The 16,989-nt window shown below is 42.8% G+C and overlaps 2 pseudogenes; both read right to left on the bottom strand.

The window, feature by feature from the left end:
- Positions 1-12,209: 12,209 nt before the first annotated feature.
- On the bottom strand, positions 12,210-12,326 carry LOC126207458 (5S ribosomal RNA; annotated as a pseudogene).
- Positions 12,327-16,154: 3,828 nt separating this feature from the next.
- Positions 16,155-16,271, bottom strand: LOC126203167 (5S ribosomal RNA; annotated as a pseudogene).
- Between the last annotated feature and the right edge of the window lie 718 nt (positions 16,272-16,989).

The raw sequence follows: 16,989 nt of genomic DNA, 5'->3' as shown, positions 1-16,989 counted from the left end.
ACCACGGTGTGCGAAAGTGTGTGTCGGTCAGGGTGCGGTGACAGCACGAGGAAGCTCAGTGAGTAACAGCCTGAAGGGACGCGAGGACTGACTCTCAACTGCAGGGGTTGATGCTGCTCAAACAGCTGAGAGTCCCTGTAGTACTCGAGGAGAAGCACAAATTGAAATTGTGCTGCTGGGCTTAGAAAAGTAAAGATTCATGTACACTAAAGAACAAAGGCTTAGGCAAACTTAAGATGACATGCCATATATGTAATTGTCCATATTTTTATCTTTTGTTGTAAGAATTACTTTGAATAAATGATACACATGCCTGCATTTTTAAAACTTCTCTCTAATTATTTCTCAGAAATAAGGTGTTCTAAAACCAGTTCCTATAGCTGATTCTGAAAATTACTTTCATTTTGTTCTATCACGTAACGATTTTTCATAAAATAAAATTTCATATTTCAAAGATTACGTAGTCGAAGGTCAAGTATTAAAGATTCAGTCAACGTCCGTACTTTATAATTATTGTTGTATTTTCTTGGGCATATAGTGAAAATAATAAAACAGTTGTCTTGCTAACACCAGTGACTGCCCCCATTCAGTTTTCTACATACTTACGGAATTTGAAGCTCAGTGTCCGGAAATTAATTTTGTAAAGCAATACGAAGCTATTCGCAACATAAAAATCTCGAAAACATAGCCTGTGAAGATCAGAAGATTTCCGATCACCTTTAACTATAAAACACATCCGGTTTGTTAATTGTTGTGTACATAGTTCCGCGTAGTCAGCGCGTACACAACTTTCCCACTAGAGCGCGCCCTGCTAAGCACAACAGCGAAGGCGCAGCGCTCGTCCGTCTCCGCACTAGGAGATGGCGCTGCCATAGAGACGTACCAAATTCTGCTTCCGCCGATCCGCGTATTAATATGATTAATATGTAACGCAGCCAATGAGACTGCTCCTAACGTTGAACCTTTTCTCCTCGCGGATCACACTCGCGCAGTGATACATGAACGCGCGAGGTGTTATAACGAGTGTACAGACCTCCGATTAGTCAGTCTACATTTGTCTGTACCAGTCTATAGTCAAGATTCAGTCGGCGCCTAATAAGACTACCATATTCCTGTACATAGCCATGAAGATAAATTTATAGACACTTTCGTCAAGTATCAGAGATATGTGAGGATAAGATTAACGTACCAATACCAAAGGAACTTCAGATTGTCAATTGTAAATAGCATCCACAACCAAGTTAAGTAATTTTTATGCTTGTTATTATTTTAATAAATGTGTGTGAAAATTAATCAAGTTCTGTTTAATGTTGGTCACCGTCAATCTGCTACTCTAAGCGTGCAAGTGGCATTTCTATCGTCTGACCTAACGGCAGAAGATAAACACGCCACGATAAGACCACGCTGACACTCGCCTACTTCGTTATAGCGACAAGTCAAATAATCTGATGGTGTGTGTACTGAAGGTCTTACAGTACGCACACCACATTAATAAAGCTGCTGTTAGCTCAAACAGTAGTGTAAAAGTATAGTAAGTGCAAGTCTCTGGTTCAGATTTTGCTGTTGTACAATTTTATTTAAATTTCATGTTCATTATTAACAAATGAAAACGTTAGTTAATTAATACCGAATAATAATGTTTTAATAAAAATCAAATGTTTTTATTTTTTATTACTAGTCGCTTGAAAATGCAAAATTGAATTTTAGAAGAAAAACGCGAAACGTCAAAATATATTTTTATTACCAGAGACTGAACAGTATTGTTAATGTATACAACTTTTTACATTCAACAATAAGATATTTCGCATTTCTGTATCAAATTTAATGTTTTTCCGTGTGATAGTTGTTGAAAATAGAAACACCTTAGTTTATTATGAAGTTATGTTTCAATATATATTAATTAACATATCCGTTTGATAATAAATATACAACGCGTTTAGATGTTGAAAAATAAGTTGCAGCAATGGGGAACGAATCAGTGACTTTCGCCATTAAAAGACTGTCGCTATGTCCTCAGCTCCCAGCAACTAAACTATCTGATCAACCGAGCGGGAGGATGACGGTTCCAGTCCCCGTCCGGCTATCCAAATTTATGTGTCTCCCATGATTTTTCACGGCCGAATTCCTTCCTCACCCTTACGTAATCTAAGTTTGTGCTCCGTCTCTAATAACCATGCTGTCGCCGTGGGGTTAAGCGCTAACTTCCTGCCGTGGAGTAACCATCGAATGTCAACTGAACAACAAATCCATCATGGACATTTGAACCATTCTAAAGCTGCTCAGTTCGAATGTTGCTGATCTGATTATGAAGTAGAATCAAGAAAGAGAAACCACAGCTAAATCAAGACCAAATAGACCTCATGTACTGACGGAGAGGGACCGTCGAATATTGTGGAGGGTGGTTGTAAAATGTCGCATGAAATCAGCGGAAGGGATCACTCTGAGTTCCAAGGTGCTACCAACAGTCCATCTAGCACAATGACTGTGCGTTGGGAGTTAAAGAGAATGGGCTACAATGGTCGAGCAGCTCTTCATGAGCCACAAATTTCTGTAGGCAAAGCTAAGCAACGCTTGAAGTGATGTAGAGAGCGACGCCGCTAGACAGTGGATGACTGGAAACTAGTGACTTGGATAGCTGAATCACTCTACGCTCTGTGGCGGTCCCAAAGGTCTGAGTTTGGCGAATGACTGCAGAACGTTACCTGCCATCTTGTGTAGTGCCGACAGTGAAGTACCGAGGAGGTGGTCTTACGATATGGGGATGTTTTTTATGGTTAGAGTGCTGTCCCACACTGCGCTTAAGGAAATGCTAAATGTGGAAGGAAATGAACACATATTGCAGTAATAATCGAAGCAGACGAAATGAATTAAAATTTGTGCTGCGGCCGGGACTCGAAACCGGGTCTTCTTGCTTGCTAGTCAGAAATGCTAAGCATTATACTACCACAGCACGATGGTCACCTAGCAAGCAAGAAAACCCGGGTTCGAGTCCCGGCAGCAGCACAAATTTTAATTCATTTCGTCTGCTGCGATTGTTATCGTAGATAATAAAAAGAGACTTAAATGTCTCAGGGAAACATTTAATTAAGATATATTACAGTGTTTACAGTACGTGCCGTAGAGGAATAGATCGCAGTCGATGATTGTATCAGCATGACAGTGTGCCCTGCCCTAAAGCAGCATCTGCGAGGTAATGCTGTGTGGACAATAACGTTCCTGAAATGGGTAGGCCTGTCCCGAGTCCCGACATGAACCCAGTGGAACATCTTTCGGATAAGTTACAGCGTTGGCTTCGCTCCATACACCAGCGTCCAACTTCACTGCCTTCTCTAGTTTGGGCTCTTGAGGGAGAATGGGCTGCCATTCCTTCAGAGACATTCAGACACCTCATAGAAAGAGTCACCAACAGAGGTCAAGGCGTCATAAATGCGAAGGATGGACAGACTTCACAGAAATGTCCGGATGCTTTTGATCGGCTAGTGTAAGCGTGTAGGAACTTCGGGAAGTAAGTTACCCACGTTGTCTCACGCTAAGACCAGTGCGCAACATCAGTGGCACATTGTAGGAAGACTGAACATGTTCCGGGTTTTCTGCAGGTGCACTGAGAGACGGATAACACCTACATTACAGTGTAGGTGTTAGATAGCGCAGTAATGGGAAACGTACTCCAGAGTTGAAGTACGAGAGACAGTGCGATTCTTGTAGACAAAATGTCTAAATTACACATATATTCATCATCGAATTTGGTAATGTATGGATAAAATTCAATGATGGGTCCAGCCGTATCTGAATGGTGCCAAAGCGATTTAAAATGTACGTTTTGGAAGAAATCGAAATCTATATACACTCACGGACGGACCCTGATGAAACATACAATGAACAAACTGACCTCAAACATAAAAATTACATATAAGACTTACCTATTGTCAGCGTAACAATTCGTTTGATCTCGAAAATGATTATCCCGGCTAATATTTGTCACTCTGCTAAAGAAATCTCCACTTGACGTTGCGTAGAAATGTTGTCTGTGAAGTCGTGTGAGTAGCACTATACTGCATATCATTTATCAGATTTTACACAACTGTTACTTAAGATGGAAGCACCTTTCTCTAGCAAAAGGAACATTTAGTCACAAAATACTACCGAACACTGACGTGTCTCCTATTAAAATATTTCATGTGAATCGTCCGAAATAATTAGGCTTCATACATCAGCAAATAAGAAATTGATATTACGTAACGTGCTGTGAGAACTATTTTTAAAGATTCAATCTGAGTTCAATTCTGTCTTTTAAATTAGATTCGGGACCACCGGTGCACATTTATTTTCATTCAATTATATCTAACAACATTTATGTTTGTTAAAATTCTCGATTCAAAACTGCCGCGGAGATATTTTTGCTAAGTTGGCGGCAGACAGACGATAGTCAATTTGTCTATTGTTATTTTCCATTCATTTTATATCAAGGTAATACATTTAGATAAAACTCTTTAAACCTTTTATCTCTATTTTTTAGCACTTAAAATCATTTTCAATGATAAATACCGTCATATTTTTTATACCAGCTACTAGTAAACTCCGCTGTAAGTTACTAGCGTTAATGGCTGCGCTTCTAATTGCGTAGCTGAAAATTAACACTTAAAACATTAATTAGATTGGATTAAAATTGAAATAAATACAAATCCACGTCTAGACAATAGCGACTCTATTTTTCAAATAATAATTAACAATATATAGTTACAGGTTTTCTCTTTACAGATCTCACACGTCACGTCCGAACAGTTCATCGGTTAGCACAGGAAGAACAACTGAACCACAATTATAAGAGAACAAAAAAAGATTATAATAGTTGTTGTCTATGAATGTAGTTCTCTGATAATAGTTTTAATTCACACAGAAATTAAATTATTACAGAAATAATGAAATAATTATCGTAATTTTTACACGATACAGTCTTTTTATACGTAGTATCGATAACATTGGTTGAAGTTTGTACACTTAGTTCATTTTAACATCTCGTGGCTAGAACATATTCTCGTGGATATTACAACTACCACGCAACAGATAATTACGATACATAGGCAAATAAATAAATTGTTAACCACACCGTATCGCCGTACTTGCTGTCAATCGTAGCTGTCAAAACAACAATATATACCATTGATAAAAGACCTAAGCTTAGACTTTCCAAAAACAGCAGTTATAATTAAAGTAAATGATTAACAACTAGCCGGCTGCTGAGGCCGAGCGGTTCTAGGCGCTTCAGTTTGGAACCGCGCTGCTGCTACGGTCGCAGGTTCGAATCTTGCCTCAGGCATGGATGTGTGTGATGTCCTTAGGTTGGTTAGGTTTAAGTAGTTCTAAGTCTATGACCTCCGATGTTAAGTCCCATAGTGCTTAGAGCCATTTGAACCATTTTGATTAATAAATCAAATTAGGGTGCAGTTAAAGTTCATTATGCAGCAATAATATTATAAGACACTGATAGCGTCACTATGCAATATATATGTAAGTACCAACACACAATGAAACAAGATTGTTATTAGTTATAATTTTGCAACTGTTAACAAAGTGTATTTGTCTGCAGATAGCCTGAAGATGGCCATAGAGCTGAAATAAGCCTTTTGCTACTGTATAATCTACAGTATTAAAACAACATCAATTATATCAGCATTTCGGTCCTATGCAGTTACTAACATTCGACCAAGGCCACACAATCGTGGATGTTGACGGGAAAGAAGGCCATCAACATCGACCGCAGAAGCCATCAAGGAAGAACATCGGATAGGCGGAGGGTGGAGGGAAGAGATATTCCGATGATAACGTTTACAAGGGTTCTCGAATGGCTCCCTGACCAACCAGCGGGTTTCTTTCATCGAGGGGCTCAATGATTGGTAGAATGTTCCGACTGTTGTCTACAGTGACTTGCTGATTACGTCGATAAATAGTGTCAGGTACCTGTCTCACTTTGAAGTGTAGTGCAGCATTCAGTAAAACTTACTTGTCCTGCCATAATAATGAGTAATTCACTTTCTGAGGTCATATGAAGCAAAGTGTCACCCTAAGTAAGTAATGCAAGACACGGTGTTGAGGGTGTGCGGGAATCCTGCCTTGCAGGTAGCATCGCCCGCCGCTCAGCTAGAGGCGGCTACGGTGAAACTTTTTCCACCGAATATCGATTAAGTGGCGCCGAGCCAGACACGGAAGTAATTTGCAAAGTCTTAACGACGCGGCGCGGTGTGGCGTGGCGCGGCGTGCGACGGCGCGTGGTACCGCGTATCGACAGCGCCTGCGGGCGAAAAAGGCGAAGGCTGCGGAAATTCACATACACGGCGCAACTGAAGGTCGCCGTTATTTACTCTCACCGGAATTCCAATAAATGCGGAAAGGTTTTGATTGGAGGAGTTGCCCGCTAAAGGTGTGCCTTTCTCTAGACATGCAACGTGATCTAAAATTTTCGGTAAACAGTAATCAAAGCCTTTGTTAAGCCTTTTGGCTGGAGAGACCACAGAACATTTCTAAATAATATTTTTTTAAAATGTTAAATTAAGTGTAAGATTCTCAACTGGTTTCAGCCTCATTCAAGCAACAGGAAGCAGAAGGGTGTTTCACACGAACAAGGCAATGAGTTAGCATTCGACTAGGATTCTAAAATGTTATGTTTTCTATAAGTTAGAATACTAGGGCTAATTATTTTCTTTATGCACTTAATGCTTACCTTTAACTGCAGAAGATAATTACAAAGTTGTTTTGAACCATTTGATACATTCATAACTGTTTTAGAGATGGATCAGAAATTGGATGAACAGTTAACGATTCCTGAAGAGAAGCAATTCTTCGTCGATAGCAAATAGGCTGAGTCTTAACTGAAATAAAGTACAGTGCATACTATTTCTTTCGCGCAATTCAGTTCACGCTAAAATTTATCTTTCGTACTATTTTTGTTCAATTAGAGAAGCACAAGTCGTCAAGTCTTTTTGAGATTGACAATAGATGGCATACCCTTGTGGAAGGCACATTTTCCCGACCACCTCTACAGTAGCTGAATAATGCTGTCTGTACGATTAAAATACTATCCACAGTGGACCCATGCACTTCCGTGATGATACATGGAGTAGTGTTAGGGAGCAATTCAATTCAAGCAGAAAGAAGATTTTAGGCCAAAATGCGGCTTATCCGGACGATGCACAGCGTTATTTCATGAAGCTCATGTAGGCCTCTACTTACCGATATGGAAATTATTTTATTGGCGTCACACGCTTACGAGATTTGTGTCTGACAACATGAAGTTGTTTAAAAGAAACGGCAACATCCATTCAACGAACACAAGACGATGAAACAATATACCTGTCGTGAACACATCCTTAACTACTGTTCCAACATGTGGACACCGCTCTGCAACACACACTACAGAAACAACAGATTTTAAAAATCAATTTGGAATCTTTTCTCGCTAAAAATTCCTTCTGTTTCCAGCAAGAATGTACACTACTGGCCATTAAAATTGCTACACCACGAAGATGACGTGATACAGACGCGAAATTTAATGAACAGGAAGAAGATGCTGTGATATGCAAATGATTAGCTTTTCAGAAAATTCACACAAGGTTGGCACCGGTGGCGACACCTACAACGTGCAGACATGAAGAAAGTTTCGAACCGATTTCTCATACACAAACAGCAGTTGACCGGCGTTGCCTGGTAAAACGTTGTTGTGATACCTCGTGTAAGGAGGAGAAATGCTACCATCGCGTTTCCGACTTTGATAAACGTCGGACTGTAGCCTATCGCGATTGCGGTTTATCGTATCGCGACATTGCTGCTCGCGTAGGTCGAGATCCAATGACTGTCAGCAGAATATGGAATCGGTGCCTTCAGGAGGGTAATACGGAACGCCGTGCTGGATCACAACGGCCTGGTATCACTAGCAGTCGGGATGACAGGCATCTTGTCCACATGGCTGTAACGGATCGTGCAGCCACGTCTCGATCCCTGAGTCAACAGATGGGGACGTTTGCAAGACAACAACCATCTGCACGAACAGTTCGACGACGTTGCAGCAGCATGGACTATCAGCTCGGAGACCGTGACTGTGTTTACCATTGACGCTGCATCACAGGCAGGAGCGCCTGCGATGGTGTACTCAACGACGAACCTGGTTGCACGAATGGCAAAACGTCATTTTTTCGGATGAATCCAGGTTCTGTTTACAGCATCATGATGGTCGCGTCCGTGTTTGGCGACATCGCGGTGAACGCACGTTGGAAGCATGTATTCGTCATCGCCATACTGGCATATCCACCGGTGTTATGGTATGGGGTGCCATTGGTTACACGTCTCGGTCACCTCTTGTTCGCATTGACGGCACTTTGAACAGTGAACGTTACATTTCAGATGTTTTACGACCCATGGCTCTACCCTTCATTCGATCCCTGCGAAGCCCTACATTTCAGAAGGACAATGCACGACCGAATGTTGCAGGTCCTGTACGGGCCTTTCTGGATACAGAAAATGTTCGACTGATGCCCTGGCCAGTTCTCTCACGAAGTGAAAACGTCTGGTCAATGGTGGCCGAGCAACTGGCTCATCACAATACGCCAGTCACTACTCTTGATGAACTGTGGTATCGTGTTGAAGCTGCATGGGCAGCTGTACCCGTACACGCCATCCAAGCTCTATTTGACCCAATGCCCAGGCGTATCAAGGCCGTTATTACGGCCAGAGGTGGTTGTTCTGGGTACTGATTTCTCAGGATCTATGCACCCAAATTGTGTGAAAATGTAATCACGTGTGAGTTCTAGTATAATATATTTGTCCAATGAATATCCGTTTATCATCTGCATTTATTCTTGTTGAAGCAATTTTAATGGCCAGTAGTGTAGGTAATCCACGAAATAGTCTTTTGGTGTGTAATCCATCGATACGAAGGGAACGCATAAACAGAACAATATATATGTTCACATATGGGTACTTTAGCCTTGCGCAATCGTATTATTGCAATAAAAGTCACTGAAAATCCCTGGAAAGTAGAAATAAGCTTGGGTAAAGAGAGTATAGGCTTGCAAATAGTCTTCATGGGTTTGCCGCCGGATCACGTTGTGCAAATGGAACCTAGCCACCAGCAAGTTTGAATCACTTGAAGATGTCGGACAGTTGCTCCGAAGAAATATTGTGGAATTAGCACAATGTGATCCGGCGTCAAACCCATGAAGACTATATTTACAACACATCCGGCGGGAAAGCTTGAAGAATCACAGAATATAGGCCTGTTTATCACATGCAGCCGTCCTAGTTTCCGTTTTCTGTCGTTTTCCCAGTTCAGTCGTGCTAATCGTGGAATGGTTCCATCGAGTAAGCCATGATCAATGCCCTCCCCTTTCCTTCTCAGTACTTAAAAATTGTAAACTGAAGCAAATTCCTATACTGCAAGCTCATTGTTACCATCTTTATTGTTGTCAGTATTATTTTCATTCTTGCACTCTACAATTCCTTGATTTTTCATGTTGTGTTGGTTTCTTTCAGTATGTTCTGTGTAAACTGCGACACATTCTATGAGACTTTATCACTACACGATGTCTAACTGAACAAAAATTAAATAAATGAGCAAAAGTAGAGGGGAAATCTGCCGAGGTCGGAAAAAAAGACAGAAAATAAACACTCCATACTAACTTCAAAAATATATATCTTTATTTCCAATGATGTTATATGTTTTATGTACATGTTTTTACCTGTTCAGATACATGCAGGATTGTGTCCGGAGACAGTTTTAATACATATGTGCGTGGAGGATTCAAACTGGTCAGCTGCACAGACTACTGAACGGTGATAAAAGCTACTACCGATTTACAAAATTGGGAAGTACACTTTAGATTCATTAATCTTAAGAATGGTCTGATTATAGAAACTGCTCAATTGTCAGGAACTTTCAAGCTTTTAAAGGCGACAGCCACCAGTATGAAGGTATTAAGAGCTTAAAACTCTCAGAGTTACGCATAATACAAGAATGAAAGCACTTTTACTGAGCAAGATAAAAATTTTACAGATCGACGTAAAGTCGATCACAAGACACTTGACATACAATAGTCTACGAAATATATCATTAGAAAAGTTCTTAAATCGAATATAAACATTCATAAAAATAAGTAATGGATATATTTATTTCTAGGCACCACACACATTTGGGAGAAACATTCTAAAGGCTTCTCAAGTTTGAAAAGAGCTGCGCAGAGATGTCAACAGTTCTGACCCGGAGACAGGGCTGGACAAAGGGTGCTTTGACCTGAGAAAAAATTAACCCACCATACCTACTCGATGCGGACGAACATTTCCGTTTAGTAAGAGGAAATCTAGAACAGTTGCAGCTCAGAAAAGTAGCACAAGTAGCTTCAGTACCTCATCTCTGTGCCTAAGATGTTAACTAATTCCTACGACCATCAACATAATGCCGGAAGTGCTGGACCAACCAATACCCTTGATCTGCTTTGACCCATGACATCATCAGAATTACAGGTACAAATCAGTCCTCGAAATTTACATTCACCTCAACAAAGATTTCGTAATTGCATTCGGTGGCTTCTACACATCACAGCCAAACTACAACCTTTCAATGTAACTTAGACTCGGGCTATACAACAGATGTCACGATAACCTTCATTGTTATCAGTATTCCGTTACATCTCTGTCTGACCACGTATCATACGCAGCATAATATTGTCGTGTCGCGGCTCAAGGCGACGTCCGTTATCGATAGGTTCTACCCAACCTAAGACGCCTATGCACATCAGAATTCCAAAACGTGCGACGAGAATAGTTGTACAGACTGAAATGAGTTCGATCTGTGAAGAGCATGTTCCCGCATTTGTAACAAAATCTCTCCACTTCTGACTCTTCGGTCAACGTGTTCGTCTCTGATCCAACGTGAGCGCAACACAGTCTACCGAATATATGGCTTACGTATCAGCTGATCAGCTGATCCGAGTCTCTGATATACAGCTTGTCGAGACACTACAAAACCTGAGGCATATGTGAGCTCTGCTACAAACTACTCTCTTCCGTGGTGCAAGTGGGATCAGTTATCGATTTTGTTGAGGACTTTGTTGGTACACCTTCGTCGCCTTATGATAATATTTATTGTATCGCCGAACTGTCTCCAGCAACATTTTGTGGTACATTCAGAGCTCTTTGTCTGACCTTGTTCAAGATGTACTCCTAAAAATAACATGCAATTGGCGTCTTTGTGAAAGTACATCGTAAACTTTACCAAGGCCCAACACTCCACTAGCATCGAAGTGAAAACACGACCGAGATAGTGTTGAGTTTAGCTCTCCATGTAAATGCGAAGATCTGGATCGCAGTTTTGTAATATTTTCCGTAGCCATGAAGCGTTTCAGGAACCATCATCTTCAGAATTTATAGTATAAGCTTGGGATATTTTTTTCTTTATATTTCATTACCCTTGCCCCACATGAGCGAGGGTTGGAGGGGGGGGGGGGGGGGTAGGCTGCAGGTGGGACAATCAGTCCGCAGTTCAGCGAAAAGACGTGAAAAGACACAAAGCCGAAAGACAAGAAACTGTAAGGTCGGCGATTTTTTTTTAATTTAACACTTAAGCAATAAGAATAATTTAAAACAAGATGTATGACACAGTGGTCTTAAAAATGAAGTACCGCACTGTCGCTAAAAGTTAAAAGACCTGCGCTGAGAAGTATAGTCTGTTGTCGAAGGGAAAAGGTTATTTATTTAGTAGGGCTGCAGGGTGTGGATATAAGGATGGAGGGCTGATGCGTAGTATCGATGGAGAAGGAGTGGATGATGGAGACCCAGGAGCGGAGGAATAGTTGGCTGTGACGGTAAGACCATAAAATGAAGGGGAAAAAAGGGGTAGAGAAGGAAGAAGAGAGAAAGAGAAAAGTGGTAGAGGAGGACAGGAGGGGAAGGAAAAAATACAAGATACAAATTAGACTCGTATTTCGCGTAACTTGAAATCAGGCAATAGATGCGAACAAAAGCACTCCGTCTTCAGGCCATAAGTGGCCCATCGGGACCATCCGACCGCCGTATCATCCTCAGCTGAGGATGCAGATAGGAGGAGCGTGTGGTCAGCACAGCGCTCTCCCGGTCGTTACGATGGTTTTCTTTGACCGGAGCCGCTACTATTCGGTCGAGTAGCTCCCCAGTGGGCATCACGAGTCTGAGTACACCCCGAAAAATGACAACAGCGCATGGCGGCTGGATGGTCACCCATCCAAGTACCGGCCACGCCCGACAGCGTTTAACTTCGGTGATCTCACGGGAACCGGTGTATCCACTGTGGCAAGGCCGTTGCCAATAGGTGCGAATACGCACGAGAAAAGTATTACACAGTGTGTACCAGTTCCGTAAGGACTGTGGCTATGAAAAGTAATAGTCATGGATTATGTTCACAAAATCAATCTATTCGTTCCAAATAGTCTGCCCCTGGATCAGCACACGTCTGAAATCGTTTTAAAAATATTTTGAAACAGCCGCAACAGTCCTTTTTTGGAAATGAATTTCGTACTGCAGTACAGTTTTCTTGGACATCCTTCATTGCATGGTAACGGTGTCTCTCGGTATTCGGCTCGAATTGGACGAATTCTTACCTACAAGCACAAAAATTAAAACAGAACATGATGTTGCCTCACTGCTCCAGCGCCATTTTCCGATGGGTGTCAGACACGAACCGTTACATTCGCGGCCAGGACGCCTGCTGCAGCAATGACAGCGGTTTGACATTCTATATAGTTGTCAAAACATCAAGCATCGTAACCCCACAACTCGCCACGAGATAGCATTGCAATTTGGGATTTCACACAAGTAGTCCTAATGGAAATGGGACACACTGAGCACAATCATAAAAGTGAAAAATTACAAAAAGACGAAAGACTTAAAACACTAACTTCACAAAGTTGTTTAACACGAAACGTGCATGGGGACCTGATGTCAGCAATTTTTTCATTTAGATCGTCATCTATTGACCTCATGGTGTAGTTTAACTCGCAGAGCTCTAGAGTGCGAAACAAAACGAAGGAAGATTAGGGTTTAACTTCCCGTAAACAACGAAGTCATTCGAGACGGAGCACAAGCTCGGATTGTTTCAAGGATGGGGAAGGAAACCGGCTGTGCCGTTTCAACGTAACCATTCCGTCATTTCCTTGGAGCGATTTAGGGAAAACACGGAAAACCTAAGTGACGGCCACTGGACGTATATTTGAACCGTAGTCCTGTCGAATGCGAGGCCAATGCGCAGACTCCTATGCCACCTCGCTCGGTTTACGAGACACGGATATAAGCCACAGTCGGATCTAATCCGAGAAGAGGATTGACGACCGTTGGTTTGGTACACCAGGCAGCTTGCGTATGGTTTTAGGCAGTTTTCGACACTTGTTTAGTCGAATTGTGGGCTGGTCTCCAATTTACATCTTAGAAAATACAATACGCAAAAATTTACACGATTCATAGACAGATGTCGCTCACGACTTACTTCCTTTAGGTTACCTGTCGATTCTGCTAGTAGAAATGGCATTCGGTCACAAAAGTTAAATAAAGTTAAATTTCGAGATCTTGAAAAACAGTGGACGACGTACGACCTAATAAACGGTAGGATTTCATGTTACTTAACTTTGAATAAATGGATCATTCATGTCCCATGTTTGTACCAAAGATGCTGAAGATAATGCTTCTGCAAAAGGCGTCATGTCTAAGTGGCATAAGACGAAAGGGCGAGAAAGACTTCTATGTTTATCAGTGAGTGCCGATGTGAATATAGTGTGATACCTTAGCGAGGAATTTTTACCTTACGTCCTCAACAGTACTTAAATAGTAATGCGTTATTTTTGATCATTTTTGAAAAATGTGCCTGTTCATAACGGAGAGCCTTTCCCCGTCTGTGGCCAAGCCGTGACGGTCAGTTACAGTAGATGTCCTAATTTTCTCTTTCAGCTTTTCCTACCAGAAAGATGATACAATCTGACGAAAACAGAGTGCTTTACACTCACTTATTTGTAGCCATAATTATCTTGAACATTTGTCGCAGGAAATTGAAATACGAGGGTTGTCCAGAAAGTAAGTTCCGATCGGTCGCGAAATGGAAACCACTGGGAAAATCCGGTAAGGCTTTGCACAAATGTGTTGGGCAGTGTCTCTAGTATGCCCATCGATCGTGTCGCGTCGCTTTTTTCAGTTTTGAGTGAACAGTGAGCACGTAAAGATGCGTAGGGAATTGCGTCTCCCGCCAGGAATGAGGGCCTGGTTAGAGATTTCGCCTGTGTCATGCAGCCCACATAACACAACTGTCGAGCAGTTCCTTCCCCATGCCAATTCTCGGCCGCACACTGCAGGGGCAATGAAGACGCTCCTGCAGCGTTTCTGATGAGAAGTGTTTGATCACCCACAATACAGTTCGTAATTGGCCCCCCTGATTCTCATCTCTGCTCACAAGAACCGCTGGCTATGAAGACAAAATTTTTCCAGAGACAACGAGCTGCAGACCAGTGCAGATAACTGGCCGAAAGCACAGGCGGCTGCTTTCTATGACGAGGAGATCGGAAAGTTGATACAACACTACGACAAAACTCGAAGATGGAGCGGCGACTGCGTAGGGAAGTAGGTGGAAGCTGTACCTAACTGTTGCAAATAAAACGTTTCTGGTTTTCACTGTGGTTTCCATTTCGCGACCGATCGGAACTTACTTTCTGGTCAACCCTCGTATAAGGTCAGGCGCACATTCGGACGCAGGTGACGACGAAGTGTGCGATAGTAGAGCGCAGATCTTGCGTCATTCACAGGGTTCGGCACGGCGGCGCGAGTGGAAAGCAAGACACCAACAATAGTGCGCCTACTTGTACGGGGGGGGGGGTCAAAAATACGGAACACCGTGAGAAATGTGTGCTAGCCAAGACTGCTGGTTTTACTATTTGGCCATGGACAGCACCTGTGCGATGTTCTCAATGCGTTACAAGTGTCAGTTGTAGTCAAAACGGTGTTCTGTGTAGTTGTGAGTGCATTATGGCGGAGCTAAGTGAATTCGAACATGGGCGAATTGTTGGTACGCGTATGTTGTATGCTTCCGTAATCAAGTTTGGTGTTTTAAGAGGCACCGTATCGAAGATTTATACTGTATAAAGGGATACTTCATCCGCTAAATCACAAAACGGATGGAAATGTGTGTTGAGTAAACGGGACAGAGGATTATAGAAAAAGCTTGTGGAATGAACGTCGCACTCGCGAACCCTGTTAGGACCAACACAGCACGAAAGGAGCTCCGTAAGCTTCGAATTGTAAGGCGATCTGGTATTCCATAATCACTCATTAGTGGTGCGAATGCCCGTAGCAGGAAAACGTGGTGCTGAAACCATAAAACATGGACTTTGGTGGAAAAAAATCATTCGGTCGAATGTGTCTTACTGCATACCGTTTCCAACTTCTTGCTCAGTTTGCGTCGCAAAAGTGACATATGGTGGTGGTTTGGTGAAGATTTGGGCAGCCATGTGGTGGTATTCCATGGGCCCGTCGGGTATTCTACAAGGTTGAAAGTCTTATGGATTATGTGGCCTTTTTGGCTGATTAGGATCATTCCATAGTAGAATGTCCATTTCCCACTGGTGATGCTGTGTTCAAAGACCATAGGGCCCCTGTCCACACAGCTCTCATCCTCCAGGACTGGTTTTGCGAGCACGATGGCGAATTGTCGCATCTCACCTGACCATCAGTCACCAAAAAAGCACTCCGTCTTCAAGCCACAAGTGGTCCATCGGGACCATCCGACCGCCGTATCATCCTCAAGCTGAGGATGCGGATAGGAGGGGCGTGTGGTCAGCACACCGCTCTCCCGGCCGTTATGATGGTTTTCTTTGATCGGAGCAGCCGGCCGGTGTGGCCAAGCGGTTCTAGGCGCTTCAGTCTGTAACCACGCGACCGCTACGGTCGCAGGTTCGAATCCTGCCTCGGGCATGGATGTGTGTGTTGTCCTTAGGTTAGTTAGGTTTAAGTAGTTCTAAGTTCTAGGGGACTGATGACCTCAGATGTTAAGTCCCATAGTGCTCAGAGCCATTTGAACCATTTTTTGATCGGAGCCGCTACTATTCGGTCGAGTAGCTCCTCAATTGGCATCACGAGGTTGAGTGCACCCCGAAAAATGGCAACAGCTCATGGCGGCTGGATGGTCACCCATCCAAGTGCCGACCATGCCCGACAGCGCTTAACTTCGGTGGTCTCATGGGAACCGGTGTATCCACTGCGGCAAGGCCGTTGCCCACAGTCACCAAGATCTAAATATTATCGAGTCTTTGTGATCTACGTTGGAGTAGACGGTGCGTGATCGCTATTCACCTACAACATCGTTAACTGAACTGTTTAGTTGGGTGGGTTGTTGTTGGGGAGGAGACCGAACAGCGAGGTCATCGGTCTCATCGGATTATGGAAGAACGGGGAAGGGAGTCGGTCGTGCCCTTTCAAAGGAACCATCCCGGAATTTGCCTGGAGCGATTTAGGGAAATCACGGAAAACCTAAATCAGATGGCCGGACGCGGGATTGAACCGTCGTCCTCCTGAATGCGAGTCCAGTGTGCTAACCACTGCGCCATCTCGCTCGATATCGTTAACTGAACTTGCCCATATTTTGCAAGAAGAATGGTATAGGAGTTCCGTGAAAACTATACTGTACTTAACCGTTCCGAGACGAGTGGAAGCTGTTCTGAATGCCAGCGGGTTTCCTATATCGTACTGGGTATGATAACGTGTTGTGTGTTTGGTGTTTCCACATTTTTTCCATCCCCTGTATCTTCGGCACATAGTGTTCGAGACACAAGTTTTTCCCATGAAGTAATACAGTATATTTGAAGTTGTTTGGCAACGTGAAGCATCTAAATCAGTATAGCTGCCCCCTTCGATTTCAACTGCTGCACTTCACGTGTAACCCATAAACATTGTCAACAATTTTTCTGAGTTTTCCAAAGCCACTTACGTAATTCT

Source organism: Schistocerca nitens, chromosome 1 (assembly GCF_023898315.1).
Source record: "Schistocerca nitens isolate TAMUIC-IGC-003100 chromosome 1, iqSchNite1.1, whole genome shotgun sequence".
Taxonomy (NCBI): domain Eukaryota; kingdom Metazoa; phylum Arthropoda; class Insecta; order Orthoptera; family Acrididae; genus Schistocerca; species Schistocerca nitens.
The sequence above is the reverse complement of the archived record's forward strand: the minus strand, read 5'-3'. Positions and strand labels throughout refer to the sequence as shown.